The sequence below is a fragment of the Cryptomeria japonica genome, unplaced genomic scaffold, assembly GCF_030272615.1.
Source record: "Cryptomeria japonica unplaced genomic scaffold, Sugi_1.0 HiC_scaffold_331, whole genome shotgun sequence".
NCBI classification, from domain to species: domain Eukaryota; kingdom Viridiplantae; phylum Streptophyta; class Pinopsida; order Cupressales; family Cupressaceae; genus Cryptomeria; species Cryptomeria japonica.
In genome coordinates this window covers 102501-127500 of record NW_026729153.1, presented here as the reverse complement: position 1 = coordinate 127500, position 25000 = coordinate 102501, and the positions used below count along the sequence as shown (strand labels likewise).

The following is a 25000-nucleotide window of genomic DNA, read 5'->3' as shown; positions in this document are numbered from 1 at the left end:
GCACGCGACCGAGTAAGGCCACTCAGAGACATCCATTTCCCAGGCATATGCCCCCTACGCACTTTTGGTGGTGCACCCCGCACGAACAATCCCGCCTCGACCAGCCTGAACAATTCCCCTCTCGAAGGAAGGCCTCGGCCTTAATCGTCCACGACAAACAGCTCGACGAGGCATGAAGCACCCACGGGAGCCGGAGCATGACGATGCAGAGTCTCGGTTCACAGGAGCCTGGGAAGAACATCCCGTACGGAACCCTTTACCCGAAAACATCCGAACCGCACATGCTCGCGACAGTCCTGCCGTTAGAGAATGCACCGTGCACGCGACCGAGTAAGGCCACTCAGAGACATCCATTTCCCAGGTATATGCCCCCTACGCACTTTTGGTGGCGCAACTCGCACGAACAGTCCCACCTCGACCCCGTAAACAAGCTTTTTTGCCTCGAAGAGTTCGTCGGAGACGAAGAAGCAACCTTCAGTGCAAACGTAGCACTCTTTTGTGCAACCGCCCAAACAACGCCCCCTCTACCCTCTGTCGAAACACTCGGCATTGCTGCTCCCTAAGGTGAGCTTCTCCTCATAGGCAATTCCGCTCTTATCCGGTCACGTTTGTGTGCCCGAATTTCGCAAGGCAACCTCCATGGGACATGGAAAAGACTCGAGAAGAGAGCTCGCTCACGGGAGAGAGAAGCCAAGGAGACCACGAGAGTGCTGAGAGTGGGACAGCGCTGAATAGGCGGGAGAAGCCTGCGCGTATAAACGGAGATATATATCCAATTGCAACGAAGGAACGTGCCAAAGATCGAGAACAATGGCAGAAATGCTAGTAACGTGCACTTCGGGACCAACGCATCACCGGAAGACAACCGCCAAACATCGAAAGAGTCGCGATGCTCCGCAACCTACGTGCAAAGCGGTCGCACACCGGGTAAGGGAGTGAGAGCCCCAAACATAGCTGGGCGAGGCGCTCACTCCGCTCTTTAATATCTCGTTAATACCGCCAAGGAAATGGCACAAGCACACACACACAAGCATCCTCGGAAGAGGACAGTTCGAGTGACAGGTCAAATCCAAGAGTTCCGAAGACTACCTCCAGGAACAATCGGGAACAAGACCGATTACAAGTCGTCGAGTCTGTTACTGGGCGAACACGAGATGCGCACAGGAAATCGATCAGCCCTCACAATGGCCCAAGGCCAGAGATCGGACTGCTACGATTTACCCCAACAATCATCGTGCCACTCTTCGCAGAGAGGTGATAGACGCCAACGAGCCCGCGCATAGCAATCGAGGTGTAAAAAGGGCGTTGAAGGCAGGAAGCCTGGACGAAAGAGGCTACGAGTTCACCTCGAAGCGGTCTAAGAATCGGGCGCACTTGGGGCGACTACCAGTGCCAACCCCTTATCCCGCGGTGCGTCCGACACACAGAAATTTCCAAGGCGGCCAAGGAGCCTCCCCGCATAGCAATCGGGGTGTGAGGTTACGGATGCAGCATTGATAGCAATCGAGGTGTGAGGCGAAGGATGCAGAAGTGAGAGCCGAGGGATGTAGCAGAGATAGCAATCGGGGTGTGTGATGCAGAAGAGATAGCAATCGAGGTGTGCGGTGGGAAGGGCCCAGCAGCCAGAATGCATGAAGCGACGGATGAAGCAGTGATGACAACCGGGCTGTGAGGAGAGGAGGGATGCAGCCAAGAAAGCAATCAGGGCTCGAGGCAAGGGATGCATCAAGGATAGCAATCATGTTGTGAGGCGAGATTCCAAAGGCTAAACGTGAGAGGCTGCAGGGTCGACTCAGAGAGGTCTATGCATGTGAGAGGCTGAAAGCAAGGTCGACTCGGAGCGGTCTATGCATCGGGCGCGCTTGGGGCGACTACCAGTGCCAACCCCTTATCCCGCGACGCGTCCGACAAAGAGAACGTTCCAAGGCGGCAGAGGAGGTTACCAGCCGAAGGATGCAGTAGCAATAACAGGTATAGTTCCGCGGCGGCCGAGAAGACTCACCGCATAGGAATCGGGATGCGAGGCGAGGGATGCGGCGGGAAGGCCCCGACGGCTAAACGGAAGAGGCTGCAGGGCCGCCTCGGAATGGTCCAAGCATCGGATGCGATTGGGACGACTACCAGTGCCAACCCCTTATCCCGCGATGCGTCCGATACACAGATAGTTCCAAGGCGGCCGAGGAGCCTCACCGCATATCAATCGGGGTGCGAGGCGAGGGATGGGGCGGGAAGGCCCCAACGGCTAGACGGAAGAGGCTTCAGGGCCACCTCGGAATGGTCCAAGCATCGGACGCGCTTGGGGCGACTGCCAGTGCCAACCCCTTATCCCGCGATGCGTCCGATACACAGATGGTTCCAAGGCGGCCGAGGAGCCTCACCGCATAGCAATCGGGGGTGCGAGGCGAGGGATGGGGCGGGAAGGCCCCAACGGCTAGACGGAAGAGGCTTCAGGGCCGCCTAGGAATGGTCCAAGCATCGGACACGCTTGGGGCGACTACCAGTGACAGCCCCCTATCCCGCGATGCGTCCGATACGAAGATGGTTCCAAGGCGGCCGAGGAGCCTCACCGCATAGCAATCGGGGTGCGAGGTGGGGGATGCGGCGAGATGGCCCCAACGGCTAGACGGAAGAGGCCACAGGGCCGCGTCGGAATAGTCCAAGCATCGGACGCGCTTGGGGCGACTACCAGTGACAACCCCTTATCCCGCGATGCGTCCGATACGAAGATAGTTCCAAGGCGGCCGAGGAGCCTCACCGCATAGCAATCGGGGTGCGAGGTGGGGGATGCGGCGAGATGGCCCCAACGGCTAGACGGAAGAGGCTGCAGGGCCGCCTCGGAATAGTCCAAGCATCGGACGCGCTTGGGGCCACTACCAGTGACAACCCCTTATCCCGCGATGCGTCCGATACGAAGATAGTTCCAAGGCGGCCGAAGAGCCTCACCGCATAGCAATCGGGGTGCGAGGTGGGGGATGCGGCGAGATGGCCCCAACGGCTAGACGGAAGAGGCCACAGGGCCGCCTCGGAATAGTCCAAGCATCAGACGCGCTTGGGGCGACTACCAGTGACAACCCCTTATCCCGCGATGCGTCCGATACGAAGATAGTTCCCAGGCGGCCGAGGAGCCTCACCGCATAGCAATCGGGGTGCGAGGCGAGGGATGCGGCGAGATGGCCCCAAAGGCTAGACGGAAGAGGCTGCAGGGCTGCCTCGGAATAGTCCAAGCATCGGACGCGCTTGGGGCGACTACCACTGCCAACCCCTTATCCCGCGATGCGTCCGATACACAGATAGTTCCGAGGCGGCCGAGGAGGTGGGGGATGCAGCGAGATGGCCCCAACGGCTAGACGGAAGAGGCTGCAGGGCCGCCTCGGAATAGTCCAAGCATCGGACGCGCTTGGGGCGACTACCAGTGACAACCCCTTATCCCGCGATGCGTCCGATACACAGATAGTTCCGAGGCGGCCAAGGAGCCTCACCGCATAGCAATCGTGGTGCGAGGTGGGGGATGCGGCGAGATGGCCCCAACGGCTAGACGGAAGAGGCTGCAGGGCCGCCTCGGAATGGTCCAAGCATCGGATGCGCTTGGGGCGACTACCACTGCCAACCCCTTATCCCGCGATGCGTCCGATACACAGATAGTTCCAAGGCGGCCGAGGAGCCTCACAGCATAGCAATCAGGGTGCGAGGCGAGGGATGCGGCGAGAAAGCCCCAACGGCTAGAGGGAAGAGGCTTCAGGTCCGCCTCGGAATGGTCCAAGCATCGGACGCGCTTGGGGCGACTACCAGTGACAACCCCTTATCCCGCGACGCGTCCGATACACAGATAGTTCCAAGGCGGCCGAGGAGCCTCACCGCATAGCAATCGGGGTGCGAGGCGAGGGATGCGGCGAGAAGGACCCAACGGCTACACGGAAGAGGCTTCGGGGCCGCCTCGGAATGGTCCAAGCATCGGACGCGCTTGGGGCGACTACCAGTGACAACCCCTTATCCCGCGACGCGTCCGATACACAGATAGTTCCAAGGCGGCCGAGGAGCCTCACCGCATAGCAATCGGGGTGCGAGGCGAGGGATGCGGCGAGAAGGACCCAACGGCTAGACGGAAGAGGCTTCGGGGCCGCCTCGGAATGGTCCAAGCATCGGACGTGCTTGGGGCGACTACCAGTGACAACCCCTTATCCCGCGACGCGTCCGATACACAGATAGTTCCAAGGCGGCCGAGGAGCCTCACCGCATAGCAATCGGGGTGCGAGGCGAGGGATGCGGCGAGAAGGACCCAACGGCTAGACGGAAGAGGCTTCGGGTCCGCCTCGGAATGGTCCAAGCATCGGACGCGCTTGGGGCGACTACCAGTGACAACCCCTTATCCCGCGACGCGTCCGATACACAGATAGTTCCAAGGCGGCCGAGGAGCCTCACCGCATAGCAATCGGGGTGCGAGGCGAGGGATGCGGCGAGAAGGACCCAACGGCTAGACGGAAGAGGCTTCGGGTCCGCCTCGGAATGGTCCAAGCATCGGACGCGCTTGGGGCGACTACCAGTGACAACCCCTTATCCCGCGACGCGTCCGATACACAGATAGTTCCAAGGCGGCCGAGGAGCCTCACCGCATAGCAATCGGGGTGCGAGGCGAGGGATGCGGCGAGAAGGACCCAACGGCTAGACGGAAGAGGCTTCGGGTCCGCCTCGGAATGGTCCAAGCATCGGACGCGCTTGGGGCGACTACCAGTGACAACCCCTTATCCCGCGACGCGTCCGATACACAGATAGTTCCGAGGCGGCCGAGGAGCCTCACCGCATAGCAATCGGGGTGCGAGGCGAAGGATGCGGCGAGAAGGACCCAACGGCTAGACGGAAGAGGCTTCGGGTCCGCCTCGGAATGGTCCAAGCATCGGACGCGCTTGGGGCGACTACCAGTGACAACCCCTTATCCCGCGACGCGTCCGATACACAGATAGTTCCAAGGCGGCCGAGGAGCCTCACCGCATAGCAATCGGGGTGCGAGGCGAGGGATGCGGCGAGAAGGACCCAACGGCTAGACGGAAGAGGCTTCAGGGCCGCCTCGGAATGGTCCAAGCATCGAACGCGCTTGGGGCGACTACCAGTGACAACCCCTTATCCCGCGACGCGTCCGATACACAGATAGTTCCGAGGCGGCCGAGGAGCCTCACCGCATAGCAATCGGGGTGCGAGGCGAGGGATGCGGCGAGAAGGACCCAACGGCTAGACGGAAGAGGCTTCAGGGCCGCCTCGGAATGGTCCAAGCATCGGACGCGCTTGGGGCGACTACCAGTGACAACCCCTTATCCCGCGACGCGTCCGATACACAGATAGTTCCGAGGCGGCCGAGGAGCCTCACCGCATAGCAATCGGGGTGCGAGGCGAGGGATGCGGCGAGAAGGACCCAACGGCTAGACGGAAGAGGCTTCAGGGCCGCCTCGGAATGGTCCAAGCATCGGACGCGCTTGGGGCGACTACCAATGACAACCCCTTATCCCGCGACGCGTCCGATACACAGATAGTTCCGAGGCGGCCGAGGAGCCTCACCGCATAGCAATCGGGGTGCGAGGCGAGGGATGCGGCGAGAAGGACCCAACGGCTAGACGGAAGAGGCTTCAGGGCCGCCTCGGAATGGTCCAAGCATCGGACGCGCTTGGGGCGACTACCAGTGACAACCCCTTATCCCGCGACGCGTCCGATACACAGATAGTTCCGAGGCGGCCGAGGAGCCTCACCGCATAGCAATCGGGGTGCGAGGCGAGGGATGCGGCGAGAAGGACCCAACGGCTAGACGGAAGAGGCTTCAGGGCCGCCTCGGAATGGTCCAAGCATCGGACGCGCTTGGGGCGACTACCGTTGCCAACCCCTTATCCCGCGATGCGTCTGATACACAGATAGTTCCGAGGCGGCCGAGGAGCCTCACCGCATAGCAATCGGGTTGCGAGGCAGATTATTGGGAAGGGAACCCCCTGGGATGCGGCTCAAGCAGTGCCCAAAGGGACTGGAATGCGGAATCACATCGAGAGACCCAAATGCTATACGAGGGCTCAAATCGAATTATCGATTTGGCCACGACATGGACGCATCGGAACGACTACCTTTGCCGAACCACTCGCAATTGCATCCATACCGAAACCAATAGACATTTCCGTTAGAGCCCTCGCATAGCATTCGGGAATCTCGCATGCCCCTCTAAATCGACCAATGCTGGCGCTCAATGAAAATCCGAGCACTACCACCGTTCGAGCGCCAGCATTGGTCGAGTTAGAGGGGCACGGGGGAGAATGCTCCAGTCAACACCTCCCCTATATAAGTTATTTGTCCGATTCTCGCACAACCGTAGTCTGCCTCGTCGAATCAAACAACGGTCCCAGATTCCGACTTCCGTTCCGTAGAGACCCAAAAGCTAGATGGAGGCTCGCAAGAAAGAGAGTCGGCGCATAGCAATCGGGTTTCTCGAACGTTTAGGGACCGAGCTCACTTGCGGATAGGGCAAAATCCGCCAAGCAACCCAAAAGCTAGACGGGGGCTCGAATCGAATCGCCTAGGCGGCCACAACAACGACGTGTTGGATCGACTACCAGTGCCAAACCATTCAGCAAGACTAGTCTGTGTCGAGGCCGGATAGAGATTCTCAGAGAGCGCCCGCATAGCATTTAGGAGACCTGCCGCGTCCCTCACACTCGACAAATGGTGGTGCACGTTTATAAATCCGAGCGATCCCAACCCTTTCAAGCACCAACATCGGTCGAGATAGAGGGGCACGGAGGGGGCTGCGTGAGACAACACAGTCCCCTATATAAGTTATTTGTCCGATTCTCACACATCCGAAGAATGGTCATCAAATCGGACAACAGCCCAAACTTCCGACTTCCGTCCCAGAAAGCCCAAGAGCTATCTAAAACGTTCATGGCCGGAACTCGATCGCGGCTATACCAGTCCGCCAAGCAACCCAAAAGCTAGACTGGAGCTCTAGTCGAATCACCTCTGTGGCCATTGCAAGGACGTGTTGGAGCGACTACCATTGCCGAACCATTCCGCAGGTCGAGTCCATACCAAGGCCGCATAGAGATTCACGATGAGCTCCTGCATAGCAATCAGGAGACTTGCCGTGTCCATCACAATCGATAAATCCTGGTGCAAGATTTTTGCATCCGAGCGCTCCAACCAGTCGAGCACCAGCATCAATCGACATAAACGGGCACGGGGGGAGGATGCTCGAGAACACTACCTCCCCTATATAAGTTATTTGTCCGATTCTCAAGCAGCCGAAGTCTGGTCATCGAATCGGGTCAAAGACCACAACTTCCGACTTTACCCACAATGCAAGTCATCGAATCGAACATCGGCCCCCGAGTCGGACTCCATGCGTATGTCAGGTCATCGGACCCAAATTCCGCCTTCCTGCGCATGGCGGGCCATCAATATCAACTCGGTCATCGGACCCAAACTCCGCCTTTTTGCGTATGGCACGCCTTCAAATCGGTCATCGGACCCAAATTCCGCCTTCCTGTGCATGGCGGGCCATCAACATCAACTCGGTCATCGGACCCAAATTCCGCCTTTCTGCGCATGGCACGCCATCAACTCGGTCATCGGACCCAAATTCCGCCTTCCTGCGCATGGCAGGTCATCGGACACAAATTCAGACCTCGCCAATATGCCTACGTATCGAATCGGTCATCGGACCCAACTTCCGACTTCATCCATACTGTAGGGTCTTTGAGGTTGGCGCGGTGCGCTCAACCCAGGGAGTCGACCCATCGAAGCATACACCTCCCCTATATAAGCTATTTGTCCGATTCCCACACCTGTGTAGTTTGCACCTCTGACCAGGACATCGACCCCAACTTCCGAACTCGACTGCAACGACGGCACCAGCGCCTTGGTGCGCACCTTGCGACGCACAGTCCCAACATTCGCCTTCCTGCACATGGCAGGTCATCGGACCCAAATTCCGACCTCGCGAGTATGCCTACATATCGAATCGGTCATCGGACCCAACTTCCGACTTCATCCATACCGTAGGGTCTTTGAGGTTGGCGCGGTGCGCTCAACCCGGGGAGTCGACCCAACGAAGCATACACCTCCCCTATATAAGCTATTTGTCCGATTCCCACACCTGTGTAGTTTGCACCTCCGATCAAGACATCGACCCCAACTTCCGAACTCGCCTCCAACGACCGAACCAGCGCCTTGGTGCGCACCTTGCAACGCACAGTGCCAACATTCGCCTTCCTGCACGTGGCAGGTCATCGGACCCAAATTCCGACCTCGCGAGTATGCCTACATATCGAATCGGTCATCGGACCCAACTTCCGACTTCATCCATACCGTAGGGTCTTTGAGGTTGGCGCGGTGCGCTCAACCCGGGGAGTCGACCCAACGAAGCATACACCTCCCCTATATAAGCTATTTGTCCGATTCCCACACCTGTGTAGCTTGCACCTCCGATCAGGACATCGACCCCAACTTCCGAACTCGACTAAAAAGACCGCACCAGCGCCTTGGTGTGCACCTTGCAACGCACAGTGTCAACATTCGCCTTCCTGCACATGGCAGGTCATCGGACCCAAATTCCGACCTCATGAGCATACCTACTAATCGAATCGGTCATCGGACCCAACTTCCGACTTCATCCATACCGTAGGGTCTTTGAGGTTGGCGCGGTGCGCTCAACCTGGGGAGTCGACCCATCGAAGCATACACCTCCCCTATATAAGCTATTTGTCCGATTCCGACACCTGTGTAGTTTGCACCTCCGCTCAGGACATCGACCCCAACTTCCGAACTCGCCTGCAACGACCGAACCAGCGCCTTGGTGCGCACCAAAAGTGCGCACTTTTGGAGGGCACTTTTCTGCGCTCCAAAGGTGCGCACTTTTGGAGGGCACTTTTTGGAGGGCACTTTTCTGCGCTCCAAAGGTGCGCACTTTTGGAGGGCACTTTTTGGAGGGCACTTTTCTGCGCTCCAAAGGTGCGCACTTTTGGAGGGCACTTTTTGGAGGGCACTTTTCTGCGCTCCAAAGGTGCGCACTTTTGGAGGGCACTTTTTGGAGGGCACTTTTCTGCGCTCCAAAGGTGCGCACTTTTGGAGGGCACTTTTTGGAGGGCACTTTTCTGCGCTCCAAAGGTGCGCACTTTTGGAGGGCACTTTTTGGAGGGCACTTTTCTGCGCTCCAAAGGTGCGCACTTTTGGAGGGCACTTTTTGGAGGGCACTTTTCTGCGCTCCAAAGGTGCGCACTTTTGGAGGGCACTTTTTGGAGGGCACTTTTCTGCGCTCCAAAGGTGCGCACTTTTGGAGGGCACTTTTTGGAGGGCACTTTTCTGCGCTCCAAAGGTGCGCACTTTTGGAGGGCACTTTTTGGAGGGCACTTTTCTGCGCTCCAAAGGTGCGCACTTTTGGAGGGCACTTTTGTGCACTCCAAAGGTGCGCACTTTTGGAGGGCACTTTTCCTGTGCTCCAAAGGTGCACACCTAGGTGAGCACCTTCGACCACACCTTGTAGCACACCAAACTCTGACTTTCGACTTCATCCGCAATGCAGGGTCTTTGAGGTTGGCGCAATGCGCACAACCAGGGGAGTCGACCCATCAAACCCAACACCTCCCCTATATAAGCTATTTGTCTGATTCTCATACATGCGTAGCCTGCAGGAGCAATTAGGACATCGACCCCAACTTTCGGCTTCTAAACGAAAACAAGGTCTTTGAGGTTGGTGTAATGCGAACAACTAGGGGAGTCAACCCATCAAACCCAACACCTCCCCTATATAAGCTATTTGTCTGATTCTCATACATGTGTAGTCTACAGGAGCAATTAGGACATCGACCCCAACTTTTGACTTCTTAACGAAAACAAGGTCTTTGAGGTTGACGTAATGCGCACAACCAGGGGAGTCGACCCATCAAACCCAACACCTCCCCTATATAAGCTATTTGTCCGATTCTCATACATGTGTAGCCTGCAGGAGCCATTAGGACATTGACCCCAACTTTTGACTTCTTAACGAAAACAAGGTCTTTGAGGTTGGCGTAATGCGCACAACCAAGGGAGTTGACCCATCAAACCCAACACCTCCCCTATATAAGCTATTTGTCTGATTCTCATACATGTGTAGCCTGCAACAACGATTAGGACATCCACCCCAACTTCTGAATTCGTCTGCGTTGACCGCACCAAAGGTGCACGCCTTGGTGCTCACCAAAATCCGACTTCCGACTTCTTCTGCTATGCGGGGTCTTTGAGGTTGGCGCAGTGCGCACAACCAGGGGAGTCAACCCACCGAATGCAACACCTCCCCTATATAAGCTATTTGTCTGATTCTCATACATGCGTAGACTGCAGCAATGATTAGGACATCCACCCCAACTTTTGACTTCTTAAACAAGACAGGGTCTTTGAAGTTGGTGCAGTGCACACAACCAGGGGAGTCGACCCATCAAACGCAACACCTCCCCTATATAAAGCTATTTGTCCGATTCTCATACGTGTAGTCTGCAGCAGCGATTAGGACATCGACCCCAACTTCCGAATTCGTTTGCATTGACCGCACCAAAGGTGCACGCCTTGGTGTGCACCCTGGAGTGCACTTTGGTGCTCACCTCGGTGCACACTTTGGTGTGCACCTCGGTGTGCACCAAAGGTGCGCACCTTGGAGCGCACCAAAGGTGTACACTTTGGAGCGCACCACATAGGGTCTTTGAGAGGTTGGCGCAGTGCGCACACCAAGGTGGGTGTTGAGGTGCGTGCCGAGGTGGGTGGGTGCTAGGGTGCGCTCCATGGTGGGTGCCAGGGTGGGTGCGTGCTAGGGTGGATTCCAAAGAGGGTCATAGGGTGGGTGCCAAGGTGGGTTGGTGATATAGTGGGTTCAAAGGTGGGTACTAGGGTGGGTTCCAAGGTGGGTCACAAGTTGGGTGCCAGGATGCGTGGGTGTTAGGTTGGGTGCCAAGGTGGGCTCCTGCGTGGGTGGGTGCTAGGGTGGGTTTCAAGGTGGACGCGAGGGCGGGTGCCAAGGTGGGTAACAAGTTGGGTGTTAGGATGGGTGAGTGCTAGAGTGGGTGCCAAGGTGGGTGGGTGCTAAGGTGGATGCCAAGGTGGTTCACAGGGTGGGTGGGTTCTAGGGTGAGTTCCAAGGTGGGTCACAGGTTCAGTGCTAGGGTGGGTGTCAAGGCGGGTGTCGAGGTGCCTGGGTGCTAGGGTGTGGATGCCAATGTGGGTCATAGGGTGGGTACTAGGGTGGGCTGCAATGTGGGTGCCAAGGTGGGTAACATGCTCGGTGGGTTCTAAATTGGGTGCCAGGGTGGGTGTGCACCCACCTTGCCCGAGGTGGGTGCCAAGGTGCCAGTGTGGGTGGGTGCTAAGGTGGATGCCAAGGTGGGTGAGAAGGTGGGTGATAGGTTGAGTGGTAGGATGGGTGGGTGCCAAGATGGGTCACAGGGTGGGTGCAAGGGTGGGTAGGTGCTAGGGTTGGTGTCAGGGTGGGTGGGTGCTAGGTTGGGTTCCAAGGTGGGTGCGAGGGTGAGTGTCAAGGTGGGTCACAGGTTAGGTGCTAGGATGGGTGAGTGCTAGGGTGCAAAGGTGCCAGGGTGGGTGCTAGGATGGGTCGATGCTAGGGTGAGTGGCAAGGTGGGTCCACAAGTGTCAAGGTGGGTGCCGAGGTGGGTGCCAAGTCGGCGACTGCTATGGTGGATGCCAAGGTGGGTCACGGGGTGGGTGCCAAGTTGCTAGGTTGGGTTCCAAGGTGGGTGCCAACGTGGGTGCTAGGGTGCGTGGGTTAAAGGGTGTGTCACAACGTGGGTGCCAGGATGGGTGCGCACCCACACTGGCCAAGACGGGTGCGGGTGCAAGGTTGGGTTCCAAGCCCGGTCACAGGCTGGGTGCTAGGATGGGTGGGTGCCAAGGTGGGCACCAGGGTGGGTGCACCCACCCTGGCCAAGGTGGGTCACGGGGTGGGTCCTAGGGTGGGTAACGGGGTGGGTACTAAGGTGCGTGCCAAGGTGGGTCATAGGGTGGGTGCCAAGGTGGGCACCAGGGTGGGTGTGCACCAACCCTAGCCAGGGTAGGTCACGGGGTGGTTGTCGGGGTGGGCGTCAAGGAGCCAAGGTGGGTGGCAAGTAGCCAAGTTGCGTGCCAAGGTGGGTGTCGGGGTGGGTGCCAAGGATCCAAGGTGGGTGCCAAGGAACCAAGGTGGGTGTCTGGGTGGGTGCCGAGGTGGGAGCCAGGGTGGGTCCCAAGGTGAGTGCAAAGGTGGGTGCCAGGGTCAAGGTGAGTGCCAATGTGGGTTCCAAGGTGCCAGGGTCAGGGTGAGTGCCAATGTGGGTTCAAAGGTGCTAAGTTGGGTGCGAGGTTGGGTGCGAGGGTGGGTGGGTGCCAAGGTGTGCTAGGTGGAAGCCCGGGTGGGTCGGCATCCCATGGGTGTCGAGTTGGGTGCCTGATGGGTGCTTCTTGTCAAGTTTTAGTCGTCGGGACTCATTTCGAGCCTTAGAGGTCGTTTCTTGTCCGGTTGCCCTGTCTTCGACCTGGGAACCCAATTTTGGTCCTCGGGTCCCATTTTTTTTTGTCTCGCATCCCACTTTTGGCCTGTGGCCTTTTCGGGGTCGATTCTCGTTTTGGGCATCAGAGCATGTTTCTTCTCCTAAAACCCAATATTTGTTTATTAAGTCTCGGAACACATTTTTGTTCTCGTGGACCCATCATGGGTCTTGGAACGCATTTGTGGTCCTTGGGTCCCATTTTGCATCCCGAAACTTGTGTTTTGGTGCTTGATCCCTATTTTGGGTGCCCACCTTGCACCAAGTGCGCACCCGGGGCAAACCGAGCGCCTTGGTGCACCGGGGCAAGATCGAGCGTGCACCCGAGGCGCCCCGAACATGCACCAAGGTGCACTCGGCCCACATGTGAGCGCAGGTCGTTGCGCCCGAGGTGGTGTGTGGGCACCGCGTTGCAGACGGGACACTGCACGCACACGACGCCCCCTCCAGGTGCACGCACGTAGGCCGGGCCGGGTGCACACCCGACGCCCTAGCAAGGTGCGCGCACCCGGGCAGGGCTCACACTTGGCGAACGGGGCGCACTTCGCGAGGGAGGGTGTGCACCTCGACGGGGGTGGGTGGCCGGGGTGGATTCGCACGTGGGTCGCGGTTTGCTAAGTACACACTGCGACAAGCTCATAACGGGTGCGATCATACCAGCATTAGTGCACCGGATCCCATCAGAACTCCGCAGTTAAGCGCGCTTGGGCCGGAGTAGTACTGGGATGGGTGACCTCCCGGGAAGTCCCGGTGTTGCACCCTTTTTTAGTTTTTCGCCGGGCGTCGCAATGCTATTTGAATAAACCTTTTGCCCGTTTGCGTTCTCGTCGGGGCCGGGTCGGGCCGGGGTGCGCTGCCCGCACTACCGCGCGCGCGGGGGCGACACCGAGCGCGCACCCGAGGCACCCCGAGCACACAGGCCACGGTGCAACCCGGGCGTTGTGCGCGCACCCCGGTGCGCCCGAGGTGCTGCGCGCGCACCCAGGTGAAATCGGTGTGCACCTCGGCCAGTGCGCGCTCGGTCGAGTCGCGCACGTTGGCCAAGGTGCACGGTGATGTTTCTTACTCTAAGGTTCCGCACCAGACGCCCGGGACAGGTGAGCGAAGCTGGGCGGGGCCGGGTGCGCGGCCGGGGCAGGTGCACGCAGCTGGAGAGAGCTTTGGAGCACACTTCGGAGCGCACCAATGATGCGCTCCATTCAAAAGTTTCCTGAAAAGGCAAAAAAAGTTGAGATTATAGAATTTCCCACTTGAGAGATTGTAAAAAAAAAAAATTTAAAATGAAGGAAACGCGGGTGCCAAGGTGTGCGCAGCCCAGCCAAGGTGTGCGCACCAAGGCGCCCACCCTGGCGAAGGTGCACGCAAGGTGCGCACCCGAGGCAAACCGGACAATTAACCCAACTTTCGACTTCGCGCGCACCTTGGAGCGCACTTCGGAGCGCTCCTTGGTGCGCACCAATCTTGGGCACCTCGGAGTGCACCATGGCGCCCACCAAGGTGCGCACCCGGGGCAAACCGAGCTCCGACTTCGTGCGCACCTTGGAGCGCACGAAAGGTGCGCACCATGGCGCCCACCAAGGTGCGCAGCCCAGCCAAGGCGTGCGCATCAAGGTGCGCACCCTGGCGAAGGTGCGCACCCGGGGCAAACCGAGCTCCGACTTCGTGCGCACCTTGGAGCGCACAAAAGGTGCGCAACCCAGCCAAGGTGTGCGCACCCCGGTCAAACCGAGCTCCGAATCGTGCGCACCAGAGGTGCACGCCATCGTGCGCACCTTGGAGCACACTTCGGAGCCCTCCTTGGTGCGCGCCGATGTTGCGCACCTCGGAGCGCACCCGGGGAAAACAATGCAATTAACCCGACTTTCGACTTCGTGGGCACCTCGGAGCGCTCTCGGGTTCGCACCTCGGAGCACACCGAGGTGCGCACCTTTGATGCGCTGCCTTCACCAATTTCCAGAAAAGGCAAGAAAACATTGAGAAGGTGTGCGCACCGAGGTGCCCACCCTGGCGAAGGTGCACGCGAGGTGCGCACCCGGGGCAAACCGGGCTCCGACTTCGTGCACGCCGCACCTTGGAGCACACTTCGGAGCGCTCCTTGGTGCGCACCAGGGCGCGCAACCCAGCCGAGGTGCCCACCCCGGCGAAGGTGCACGCGAGGTGCGCACCCGGGGCAAACCGGGCTCCGACTTCGTGCACGCCATGGTGCCCACCGCGGCGAAGGTGCACGCGAGGTGCGCACCCGGGGCAAACCGGGCTCCGACTTCGTGCACGCCGCACCTTGGAGCACACTTCGGAGCGCTCCTTGGTGCGCACCAGGGCGCGCAACCCAGCCGAGGTGCCCACCCCGGCGAAGGTGCACGCGAGGTGCGCACCCGGGGCAAACCGGGCTCCGACTTCGTGCACGCCGCACCTTGGAGCACACTTCGGAGCGCTCCTTGGTGCGCACCATGGTGCCCACCAGGGCGCGCAACCCCGCCGAAGGTGCACGCGAGGTGCGCACCCGGGGCAAACCGGGCTCCGACTTCGTGCACGCCATGGTGCGCACCGCGGCGAAGGTGCGCACCCGGGGCAAACCGGGCTCCGACTTCGTGCACGCCGCACCTTGGAGCACACTTCGGAGCGCTCCTTGGTGCGCACCAGGGCGCGCAACCCAGCCGAGGTGCCCACCCCGGCGAAGGTGCACGCGAGGTGCGTACCCGGGGCAAACCGGGCTCCGACTTCGTGCACGCCGCACCTTGGAGCACACTTCGGAGCGCTCCTTGGTGCGCACCATGGTGCCCACCAGGCCGCGCAACCCAGCCAAGGTGTGCGCACCAAGGTGCACGCGAGGTGCGCACCCGGGGCAAACCGGGGTCCGACTTCGTGCACGCCGCACCTTGGAGCACACATCGGGGCGCTCCCGGGTTCGCACCGGCGTTGCGCACCGTGGTGGGCACCTCGGAGCACACCAAGGTGGGCAGCGAGGTGCGCACCTTTGATGCGATGCCTTCACTAATTTCCATAAAAGGCAAAAAAAAAACGAGATTTTAAAATTTCCGTTTTGAAAGATAGTGAGAAAAAGGGAATGCTGGTGCCATCTTGAGCCCGCCCTGGTGCGCAGCCCAGCCAAGGTGTGCGCACCAAGGTGCCCACCCTGGCGAAGGTGCGCGCCCGGGCAATTAACCCAACTTCCAACTTCGCGCGCGCCAGGGTGGGAGCGCACCCAACAACCGGGCCTGGGAAGAGCCAATGCGAGAAACCCCACCAAACGCTCTGACAAAAAAAGAGGGGGCGCTCCAGTAACCCCGCTTCGGAGCGCACCCTGGGCAAACCCAGCCAAGGTGCCCACCCCGGCCAAGGTGCAGGCGAGGTGCGCACCCGGGGCAAACCGGGCTCCGACAACGTGCACGCCGCACCTTGGAGCACACTTCGTAGCGCTCCCGGGTGCGCACCTCAGAGCACACCAAGGTGGGCAGCGAGGTGCGCACCTTTGATGCGCTGCCTTCACTAATTTCCAGAAAAGGCAAAAAAAAAAGGAGATTTTAAAATTTCCGTTTTGAAAGATAGTGAAAAAAACGGAACGCGCGTGCCATCTTGAGCCCGCCCTGGTGCGCAGCCCAGGTAAGGTGCCCACCCTGGCAAAGGTGCGCACCCGGGCAATTAACCCTACTTCCGACTTCGTGCGCGCCAGGGTGGCAACCGGGCCTCGGAAGAGCCAATGCGAGAAACCCCACCAAACGCTCCGACAAAAAAAGAGGCGGCGCTCCAATAACCCCGCTTCGGAGCGCAGCCGGGGCAAACCCAGCCAAGGTGCCCACCCCGACGAAGGTGCACGCGAGGTGCGCACCCGGGGCAAACCGGGCTCCGACAACGTGCACGCAGCACCTTGGAGCACACTTCGAAGCACTCCCGGGTGCCCACCGGCGTTGCGCACCGTGGTGGGCAGCGAGGTGCGCACCTTTGATGCGCTGCCTTCACTAATTTCCAGAAAAAGGCAAAAAAAAATGAGATTTTAAAATTTCCGTTTTGAAAGATAGTGAAAAAAAAGGAACGCGGGTGCCATCTTGAGCCCGCCCTGGTGCGCAGCCCAGGCAAGGCATGCGCACCAAGGTGCCCACCCGAGGTGCACACCCGGGGCAAACCGGGCTCCGACTTCGTGCAGGCCGCACCTTGGAGCACACTTCGGAGCGCTCCTTGGTGCGCACCATGGTGCCCACCAGGGCGCGCAACCCAGCCAAGGTCTGCACACCAAGGTGCCCACCCCGGCGAAGGTGCACGCGAGGTGCGCACCCGGGGCAAACCGGGCTCCGACTTCGTGCACGCCATGGTGCCCACCGCGGCGAAGGTGCACGCGAGGTGCGCACCCGGGGCAAACCGGGCTCCGACTTCGTGCACGCCGCACCTTGGAGCACACTTCGGAGCGCTCCTTGGTGCGCACCATGGTGCCCACCAGGGCGCGCAACCCAGCCAAGGTGTGCGCACCAAGGTGCACGCGAGGTGCGCACCCGGGGCAAACCGGGGTCCGACTTCGTGCACGCCGCACCTTGGAGCACACATCGGAGCGCTCCCAGGTTCGCACCAGCGTTGCGCACCTTTGATGCGCTGCCTTCACTAATTTCAAGAAAAGGCAAAAAAAAACGAGATTTTAAAATTTCCGTTCTGAAAGATAGTGAAAAAAACGGAACGCGGGTGCCATCTTGAGCCCTTCCTGGTGCGCAGCCCAGGCAAGTTGTGCGCACCAAGGTGCCCACCCTGGCGGAGGTGCGCGCCCGGGGCAATCCGGGCTCCGACTTCGTGCACTGCATGGTGCCCACCAAGGCGCGCAACCCAGCCAAGGTGCCCACCGCAGCGAAGGTGCACGCGAGGTGCGCACCCGAGGTGCACACCCGGGGCAAACCGGGCTCCGACTTCGTGCACGCCGCACCTTGGAGCACACTTCAGAGCGCTCCTTGGTGCGCACCAGGGCGCGCAACCCAGCCGAGGTGCCCACCCCGGCGAAGGTGCACGCGAGGTGCGCACCCGGGGCAAACCGGGCTCCGACTTCGTGCACGCCATGGTGCCCACCGCGGCGAAGGTGCGCACCCGGGGCAAACCGGGCTCCGACTTCGTGCACGCCGCACCTTGGAGCACACTTCGGAGCGCTCCTTGGTGCGCACCATGGTGCCCACCAGGCCGCGCAACCCAGCCAAGGTGTGCGCACCAAGGTGCACGCGAGGTGCGCACCCGGGGCAAACCGGGGTCCGACTTCGTGCACGCCGCACCTTGGAGCACACATCGGGGCGCTCCCGGGTTCGCACCGGCGTTGCGCACCGTGGTGGGCACCTCGGAGCACACCAAGGTGGGCAGCGAGGTGCGCACCTTTGATGCGATGCCTTCACTAATTTCCATAAAAGGCAAAAAAAAAACGAGATTTTAAAATTTCCGTTTTGAAAGATAGTGAGAAAAAGGGAATGCTGGTGCCATCTTGAGCCCGCCCTGGTGCGCAGCCCAGCCAAGGTTTGCGCACCAAGGTGCCCACCCTGGCGAAGGTGCGCGCCCGGGCAATTAACCCAACTTCCAACTTCGCGCGCGCCAGGGTGGGAGCGCACCCAACAACCGGGCCTGGGAAGAGCCAATGCGAGAAACCCCACCAAACTCTCTGACAAAAAAAGAGGGGGCGCTCCAATAACCCCGCTTCGGAGCGCACCCTGGGCAAACCCAGCCAAGGTGCCCACCCCGGCCAAGGTGCAGGCGAGGTGCGCACCCGGGGCAAACCGGGCTCCGACAACGTGCACGCCGCACCTTGGAGCACACTTCGTAGCGCTCCCGGGTGCGCACCTCAGAGCACACCAAGGTGGGCAGCGAGGTGCGCACCTTTGATGCGCTGCCTTCACTAATTTCCAGAAAAGGCAAAAAAAAAAGGAGATTTTAAAATTTCCGTTTTGAAAGATAGTGAAAAAAACGGAACGCGCGTGCCATCTTGAGCCCGCCCTGGTGCGCAGCCCAGGTAAGGTGCCACCCTGGCAAAGGTGCGCACCCGGGCAATTAACCCTACTTCCGACTTCGTGCGCGCCAGGGTGGCAACCGGGCCTCGGAAGAGCCAATGCGAGAAACCCCACCAAACGCTCCGACAAAAAAAGAGGCGGCGCTCCAATAACCCCGCTTCGGAGCGCAGCCGGGGCAAACCAAGCCAAGGTGCCCACCCCGACGAAGGTGCACGCGAGGTGCGCACCCGGGGCAAACCGGGCTCCGACAACGTGCACGCAGCACCTTGGAGCACACTTCGAAGCACTCCCGGGTGCCCACCGGCGTTGCGCACCGTGGTGGGCAGCGAGGTGCGCACCTTTGATGCGCTGCCTTCACTAATTTCCAGAAAAAGGCAAAAAAAAATGAGATTTTAAAATTTCCGTTTTGAAAGATAGTGAAAAAAAAGGAACGCGGGTGCCATCTTGAGCCCGCCCTGGTGCGCAGCCCAGGCAAGGCATGCGCACCAAGGTGCCCACCCGAGGTGCACACCCGGGGCAAACCGGGCTCCGACTTCGTGCAGGCCGCACCTTGGAGCACACTTCGGAGCGCTCCTTGGTGCGCACCATGGTGCCCACCAGGGCGCACCCGAGGCAAACCGGGCTCCGACTTCGTGCACGCCGCACCTTGGAGCACACATCGGAGCGCTCCCAGGTTCGCACCAGCGTTGCGCACCTTTGATGCGCTGCCTTCACTAATTTCCAGAAAAGGCAAAAAAAAACGATATTTTAAAATTTCCGTTCTGAAAGATAGTGAAAAAAACGGAACGCGGGTGCCATCTTGAGCCCTTCCTGATGCGCAGCCCAGGCAAGTTGTGCGCACCAAGGTGCCCACCCTGGCGGAGGTGCGCGCCCGGGGCAAACCGGGCTCCGACTTCGTGCACTGCATGGTGCCCACCAAGGCGCGCAACCCAGCCAAGGTGCCCACCGCAGCGAAGGTGCACGCGAGGTGCGCACCCGAGGTGCACACCCGGGGCAAACCGGGCTCCGACTTCGTGCACGCCGCACCTTGGAGCACACTTCAGAGCGCTCCTTGGTACGCACCAGGGCGCGCAACCCAGCCAAGGTGCTCACCCCGGCGAAGGTGCACGCGAGGTGCGCACCCGGGGCAAACCGGGCTCGGACTTCGTGCACGCCGCACCTTGGAGCACACATCGGAGCGCTCCCGGGTTCGCACCAGCATTGCGCACCTTTGATGCGCTGCCTTCACTAATTTCCAGAAAAGGCAAAAAAAAGAAAAAAATGAGATTTTAAAATTTCCGTTTTGAAAGATAGTGAAAAAAACGGAACGCGGGTGCCATCTTGAGCCCGCCCTGGTGTGCAGCCCAGGCAAGTTGTGCGCACCAAGGCACCCACCCTGGCCAAGGTGGGTCACGGGGTGGGTCCTAGGGTGGGTAACGGGGTGGGTACTAAGGTGCGTGCCAAGGTGGGTCATAGGGTGGGTGCCAAGGTGGGCACCAGGGTGGGTGTGCACCAACCCTAGCCAGGGTAGGTCACGGGGTGGTTGTCGGGGTGGGCGTCAAGGAGCCAAGGTGGGTGGCAAGTAGCCAAGTTGCGTGCCAAGGTGGGTGTCGGGGTGGGTGCCAAGGATCCAAGGTGGGTGCCAAGGAACCAAGGTGGGTGTCTGGGTGGGTGCCGAGGTGGGAGCCAGGGTGGGTCCCAAGGTGAGTGCAAAGGTGGGTGCCAGGGTCAAGGTGAGTGCCAATGTGGGTTCCAAGGTGCCAGGGTCAGGGTGAGTGCCAATGTGGGTTCAAAGGTGCTAAGTTGGGTGCGAGGTTGGGTGCGAGGGTGGGTGGGTGCCAAGGTGTGCTAGGTGGAAGCCCGGGTGGGTCGGCATCCCATGGGTGTCGAGTTGGGTGCCTGATGGGTGCTTCTTGTCAAGTTTTAGTCGTCGGGACTCATTTCGAGCCTTAGAGGTCGTTTCTTGTCCGGTTGCCCTGTCTTCGACCTGGGAACCCAATTTTGGTCCTCGGGTCCCATTTTTTTTTGTCTCGCATCCCACTTTTGGCCTGTGGCCTTTTCGGGGTCGATTCTCGTTTTGGGCATCAGAGCATGTTTCTTCTCCTAAAACCCAATATTTGTTTATTAAGTCTCGGAACACATTTTTGTTCTCGTGGACCCATCATGGGTCTTGGAACGCATTTGTGGTCCTTGGGTCCCATTTTGCATCCCGAAACTTGTGTTTTGGTGCTTGATCCCTATTTTGGGTGCCCACCTTGCACCAAGTGCGCACCCGGGGCAAACCGAGCGCCTTGGTGCACCGGGGCAAGATCGAGCGTGCACCCGAGGCGCCCCGAACATGCACCAAGGTGCACTCGGCCCACATGTGAGCGCAGGTCGTTGCGCCCGAGGTGGTGTGTGGGCACCGCGTTGCAGACGGGACACTGCACGCACACGACGCCCCCTACAGGTGCACGCACGTAGGCCGGGCCGGGTGCACACCCGACGCCCTAGCAAGGTGCGCGCACCCGGGCAGGGCTCACACTTGGCGAACGGGGCGCACTTCGCGAGGGAGGGTGTGCACCTCGACGGGGGTGGGTGGCCGGGGTGGATTCGCACGTGGGTCGCGGTTTGCTAAGTACACACTGCGACAAGCTCATAACGGGTGCGATCATACCAGCGTTAGTGCACCGGATCCCATCAGAACTCCGCAGTTAAGCGCGCTTGGGCCGGAGTAGTACTGGGATGGGTGACCTCCCGGGAAGTCCCGGTGTTGCACCCATTTTTAGTTTTTCGCCGGGCATCGCAATGCTATTTGAATAAACCTTTTGCCCGTTTGCGTTCTCGTCGGGGCCGGGCCGGGCCGGGGTGCGCTGCCCGCACTACCGCGCGCGCGGGGGCGACACCGAGCGCGCACCCGAGGCGCCCCGAGCACACAGGCCACGGTGCAACCCGGGCGTTGTGCGCGCACCCCGGTGCGCCCGAGGTGCTGCGCGCGCACCCAGGTGAAATCGGTGTGCACCTCGGCCAGTGCGCGCTCGGTCGAGTCGCGCACGTTGGCCAAGGTGCACGGTGATGTTTCTTACTCTAAGGTTCCGCACCAGACGCCCGGGACAGGTGAGCGAAGCTGGGCGGGGCCGGGTGCGCGGCCGGGGCAGGTGCACGCAGCTGGAGAGAGCTTTGGAGCACACTTCGGAGCGCACCAATGATGCGCTCCATTCAAAAGTTTCCTGAAAAGGCAAAAAAAGTTGAGATTATAGAATTTCCCACTTGAGAGATTGTAAAAAAAAAAAATTTAAAATGAAGGAAACGCGGGTGCCAAGGTGTGCGCAGCCCAGCCAAGGTGTGCGCACCAAGGCGCCCACCCTGGCGAAGGTGCACGCAAGGTGCGCACCCGAGGCAAACCGGACAATTAACCCAACTTTCGACTTCGCGCGCACCTTGGAGCGCACTTCGGAGCGCTCCTTGGTGCGCACCAATCTTGGGCACCTCGGAGTGCACCATGGCGCCCACCAAGGTGCGCACCCGGGGCAAACCGAGCTCCGACTTCGTGCGCACCTTGGAGCGCACGAAAGGTGCGCACCATGGCGCCCACCAAGGTGCGCAGCCCAGCCAAGGCGTGCGCATCAAGGTGCGCACCCTGGTGAAGGTGCGCACCCGGGGCAAACCGAGCTCCGACTTCGTGCGCACCTTGGAGCGCACAAAAGGTGCGCAACCCAGCCAAGGTGTGCGCACCCCGGTCAAACCGAGCTCCGAATCGTGCGCACCAGAGGTGCACGCCATCGTGCGCACCTTGGAGCACACTTCGGAGCCCTCCTTGGTGCGCGCCGATGTTGCGCACCTCGGAGCGCACCCGGGGAAAACAATGCAATTAACCCGACTTTCGACTTCGTGGGCACCTCGGAGCGCTCTCGGGTTCGCACCTCGGAGCACACCGAGGTGCGCACCTTTGATGCGCTGCCTTCACCAATTTCCAGAAAAGGCAAGAAAACATTGAGAAGGTGTGCGCACCGAGGTGCCCACCCTGGCGAAGGTGCACGCGAGGTGCGCACCCGGGGCAAACCGGGCTCCGACTTCGTGCACGCCGCACCTTGGAGCACACTTCGGAGCGCTCCTTGGTGCGCACCAGGGCGCGCAACCCAGCCGAGGTGCCCACCCCGGCGAAGGTGCACGCGAGGTGCGCACCCGGGGCAAACCGGGCTCCGACTTCGTGCACGCCATGGTGCCCACCGCGGCGAAGGTGCACGCGAGGTGCGCACCCGGGGCAAACCGGGCTCCGACTTCGTGCACGCCGCACCTTGGAGCACACTTCGGAGCGCTCCTTGGTGCGCACCATGGTGCCCACCAGGGCGCGCAACCCCGCCGAAGGTGCACGCGAGGTGCGCACCCGGGGCAAACCGGGCTCCGACTTCGTGCACGCCGCACCTTGGAGCACACTTCGGAGCGCTCCTTGGTGCGCACCATGGTGCCCACCAGGGCGCGCAACCCCGCCGAAGGTGCACGCGAGGTGCGCACCCGGGGCAAACCGGGCTCCGACTTCGTGCACGCCGCACCTTGGAGCACACTTCGGAGCGCTCCTTGGTGCGCACCAGGGCGCGCAACCCAGCCGAGGTGCCCACCCCGGCGAAGGTGCGTACCCGGGGCAAACCGGGCTCCGACTTCGTGCACGCCGCACCTTGGAGCACACTTCGGAGCGCTCCTTGGTGCGCACCATGGTGCCCACCAGGCCGCGCAACCCAGCCAAGGTGTGCGCACCAAGGTGCACGCGAGGTGCGCACCCGGGGCAAACCGGGGTCCGACTTCGTGCACGCCGCACCTTGGAGCACACATCGGGGCGCTCCCGGGTTCGCACCGGCGTTGCGCACCGTGGTGGGCACCTCGGAGCACACCAAGGTGGGCAGCGAGGTGCGCACCTTTGATGCGATGCCTTCACTAATTTCCATAAAAGGCAAAAAAAAAACGAGATTTTAAAATTTCCGTTTTGAAAGATAGTGAGAAAAAGGGAATGCTGGTGCCATCTTGAGCCCGCCCTGGTGCGCAGCCCAGCCAAGGTGTGCGCACCAAGGTGCCCACCCTGGCGAAGGTGCGCGCCCGGGCAATTAACCCAACTTCCAACTTCGCGCGCGCCAGGGTGGGAGCGCACCCAACAACCGGGCCTGGGAAGAGCCAATGCGAGAAACCCCACCAAACGCTCTGACAAAAAAAGAGGGGGCGCTCCAGTAACCCCGCTTCGGAGCGCACCCTGGGCAAACCCAGCCAAGGTGCCCACCCCGGCCAAGGTGCAGGCGAGGTGCGCACCCGGGGCAAACCGGGCTCCGACAACGTGCACGCCGCACCTTGGAGCACACTTCGTAGCGCTCCCGGGTGCGCACCTCAGAGCACACCAAGGTGGGCAGCGAGGTGCGCACCTTTGATGCGCTGCCTTCACTAATTTCCAGAAAAGGCAAAAAAAAAAGGAGATTTTAAAATTTCCGTTTTGAAAGATAGTGAAAAAAACGGAACGCGCGTGCCATCTTGAGCCCGCCCTGGTGCGCAGCCCAGGTAAGGTGCCCACCCTGGCAAAGGTGCGCACCCGGGCAATTAACCCTACTTCCGACTTCGTGCGCGCCAGGGTGGCAACCGGGCCTCGGAAGAGCCAATGCGAGAAACCCCACCAAACGCTCCGACAAAAAAAGAGGCGGCGCTCCAATAACCCCGCTTCGGAGCGCAGCCGGGGCAAACCCAGCCAAGGTGCCCACCCCGACGAAGGTGCACGCGAGGTGCGCACCCGGGGCAAACCGGGCTCCGACAACGTGCACGCAGCACCTTGGAGCACACTTCGAAGCACTCCCGGGTGCCCACCGGCGTTGCGCACCGTGGTGGGCAGCGAGGTGCGCACCTTTGATGCGCTGCCTTCACTAATTTCCAGAAAAAGGCAAAAAAAAATGAGATTTTAAAATTTCCGTTTTGAAAGATAGTGAAAAAAAAGGAACGCGGGTGCCATCTTGAGCCCGCCCTGGTGCGCAGCCCAGGCAAGGCATGCGCACCAAGGTGCCCACCCGAGGTGCACACCCGGGGCAAACCGGGCTCCGACTTCGTGCAGGCCGCACCTTGGAGCACACTTCGGAGCGCTCCTTGGTGCGCACCATGGTGCCCACCAGGGCGCGCAACCCAGCCAAGGTCTGCACACCAAGGTGCCCACCCCGGCGAAGGTGCACGCGAGGTGCGCACCCGGGGCAAACCGGGCTCCGACTTCGTGCACGCCATGGTGCCCACCGCGGCGAAGGTGCACGCGAGGTGCGCACCCGGGGCAAACCGGGCTCCGACTTCGTGCACGCCGCACCTTGGAGCACACTTCGGAGCGCTCCTTGGTGCGCACCATGGTGCCCACCAGGGCGCGCAACCCAGCCAAGGTGTGCGCACCAAGGTGCACGCGAGGTGCGCACCCGGGGCAAACCGGGGTCCGACTTCGTGCACGCCGCACCTTGGAGCACACATCGGAGCGCTCCCAGGTTCGCACCAGCGTTGCGCACCTTTGATGCGCTGCCTTCACTAATTTCCAGAAAA

General features: G+C 60.6%; 2 non-coding genes across 2 annotated transcripts; both read left to right on the top strand.

Annotated features, from left to right (window-relative positions):
* Positions 1-13176: 13176 nt before the first annotated feature.
* LOC131870473 (5S ribosomal RNA) lies at positions 13177-13295 on the top strand. Its single transcript, XR_009368782.1, has one exon. It is a non-coding gene; the product is annotated as a 5S ribosomal RNA (ribosomal RNA).
* Positions 13296-21117: 7822 nt separating this feature from the next.
* Positions 21118-21236, top strand: LOC131870470 (5S ribosomal RNA). Its single transcript, XR_009368779.1, has one exon. It is a non-coding gene; the product is annotated as a 5S ribosomal RNA (ribosomal RNA).
* The last annotated feature ends 3764 nt before the right edge of the window (positions 21237-25000 follow it).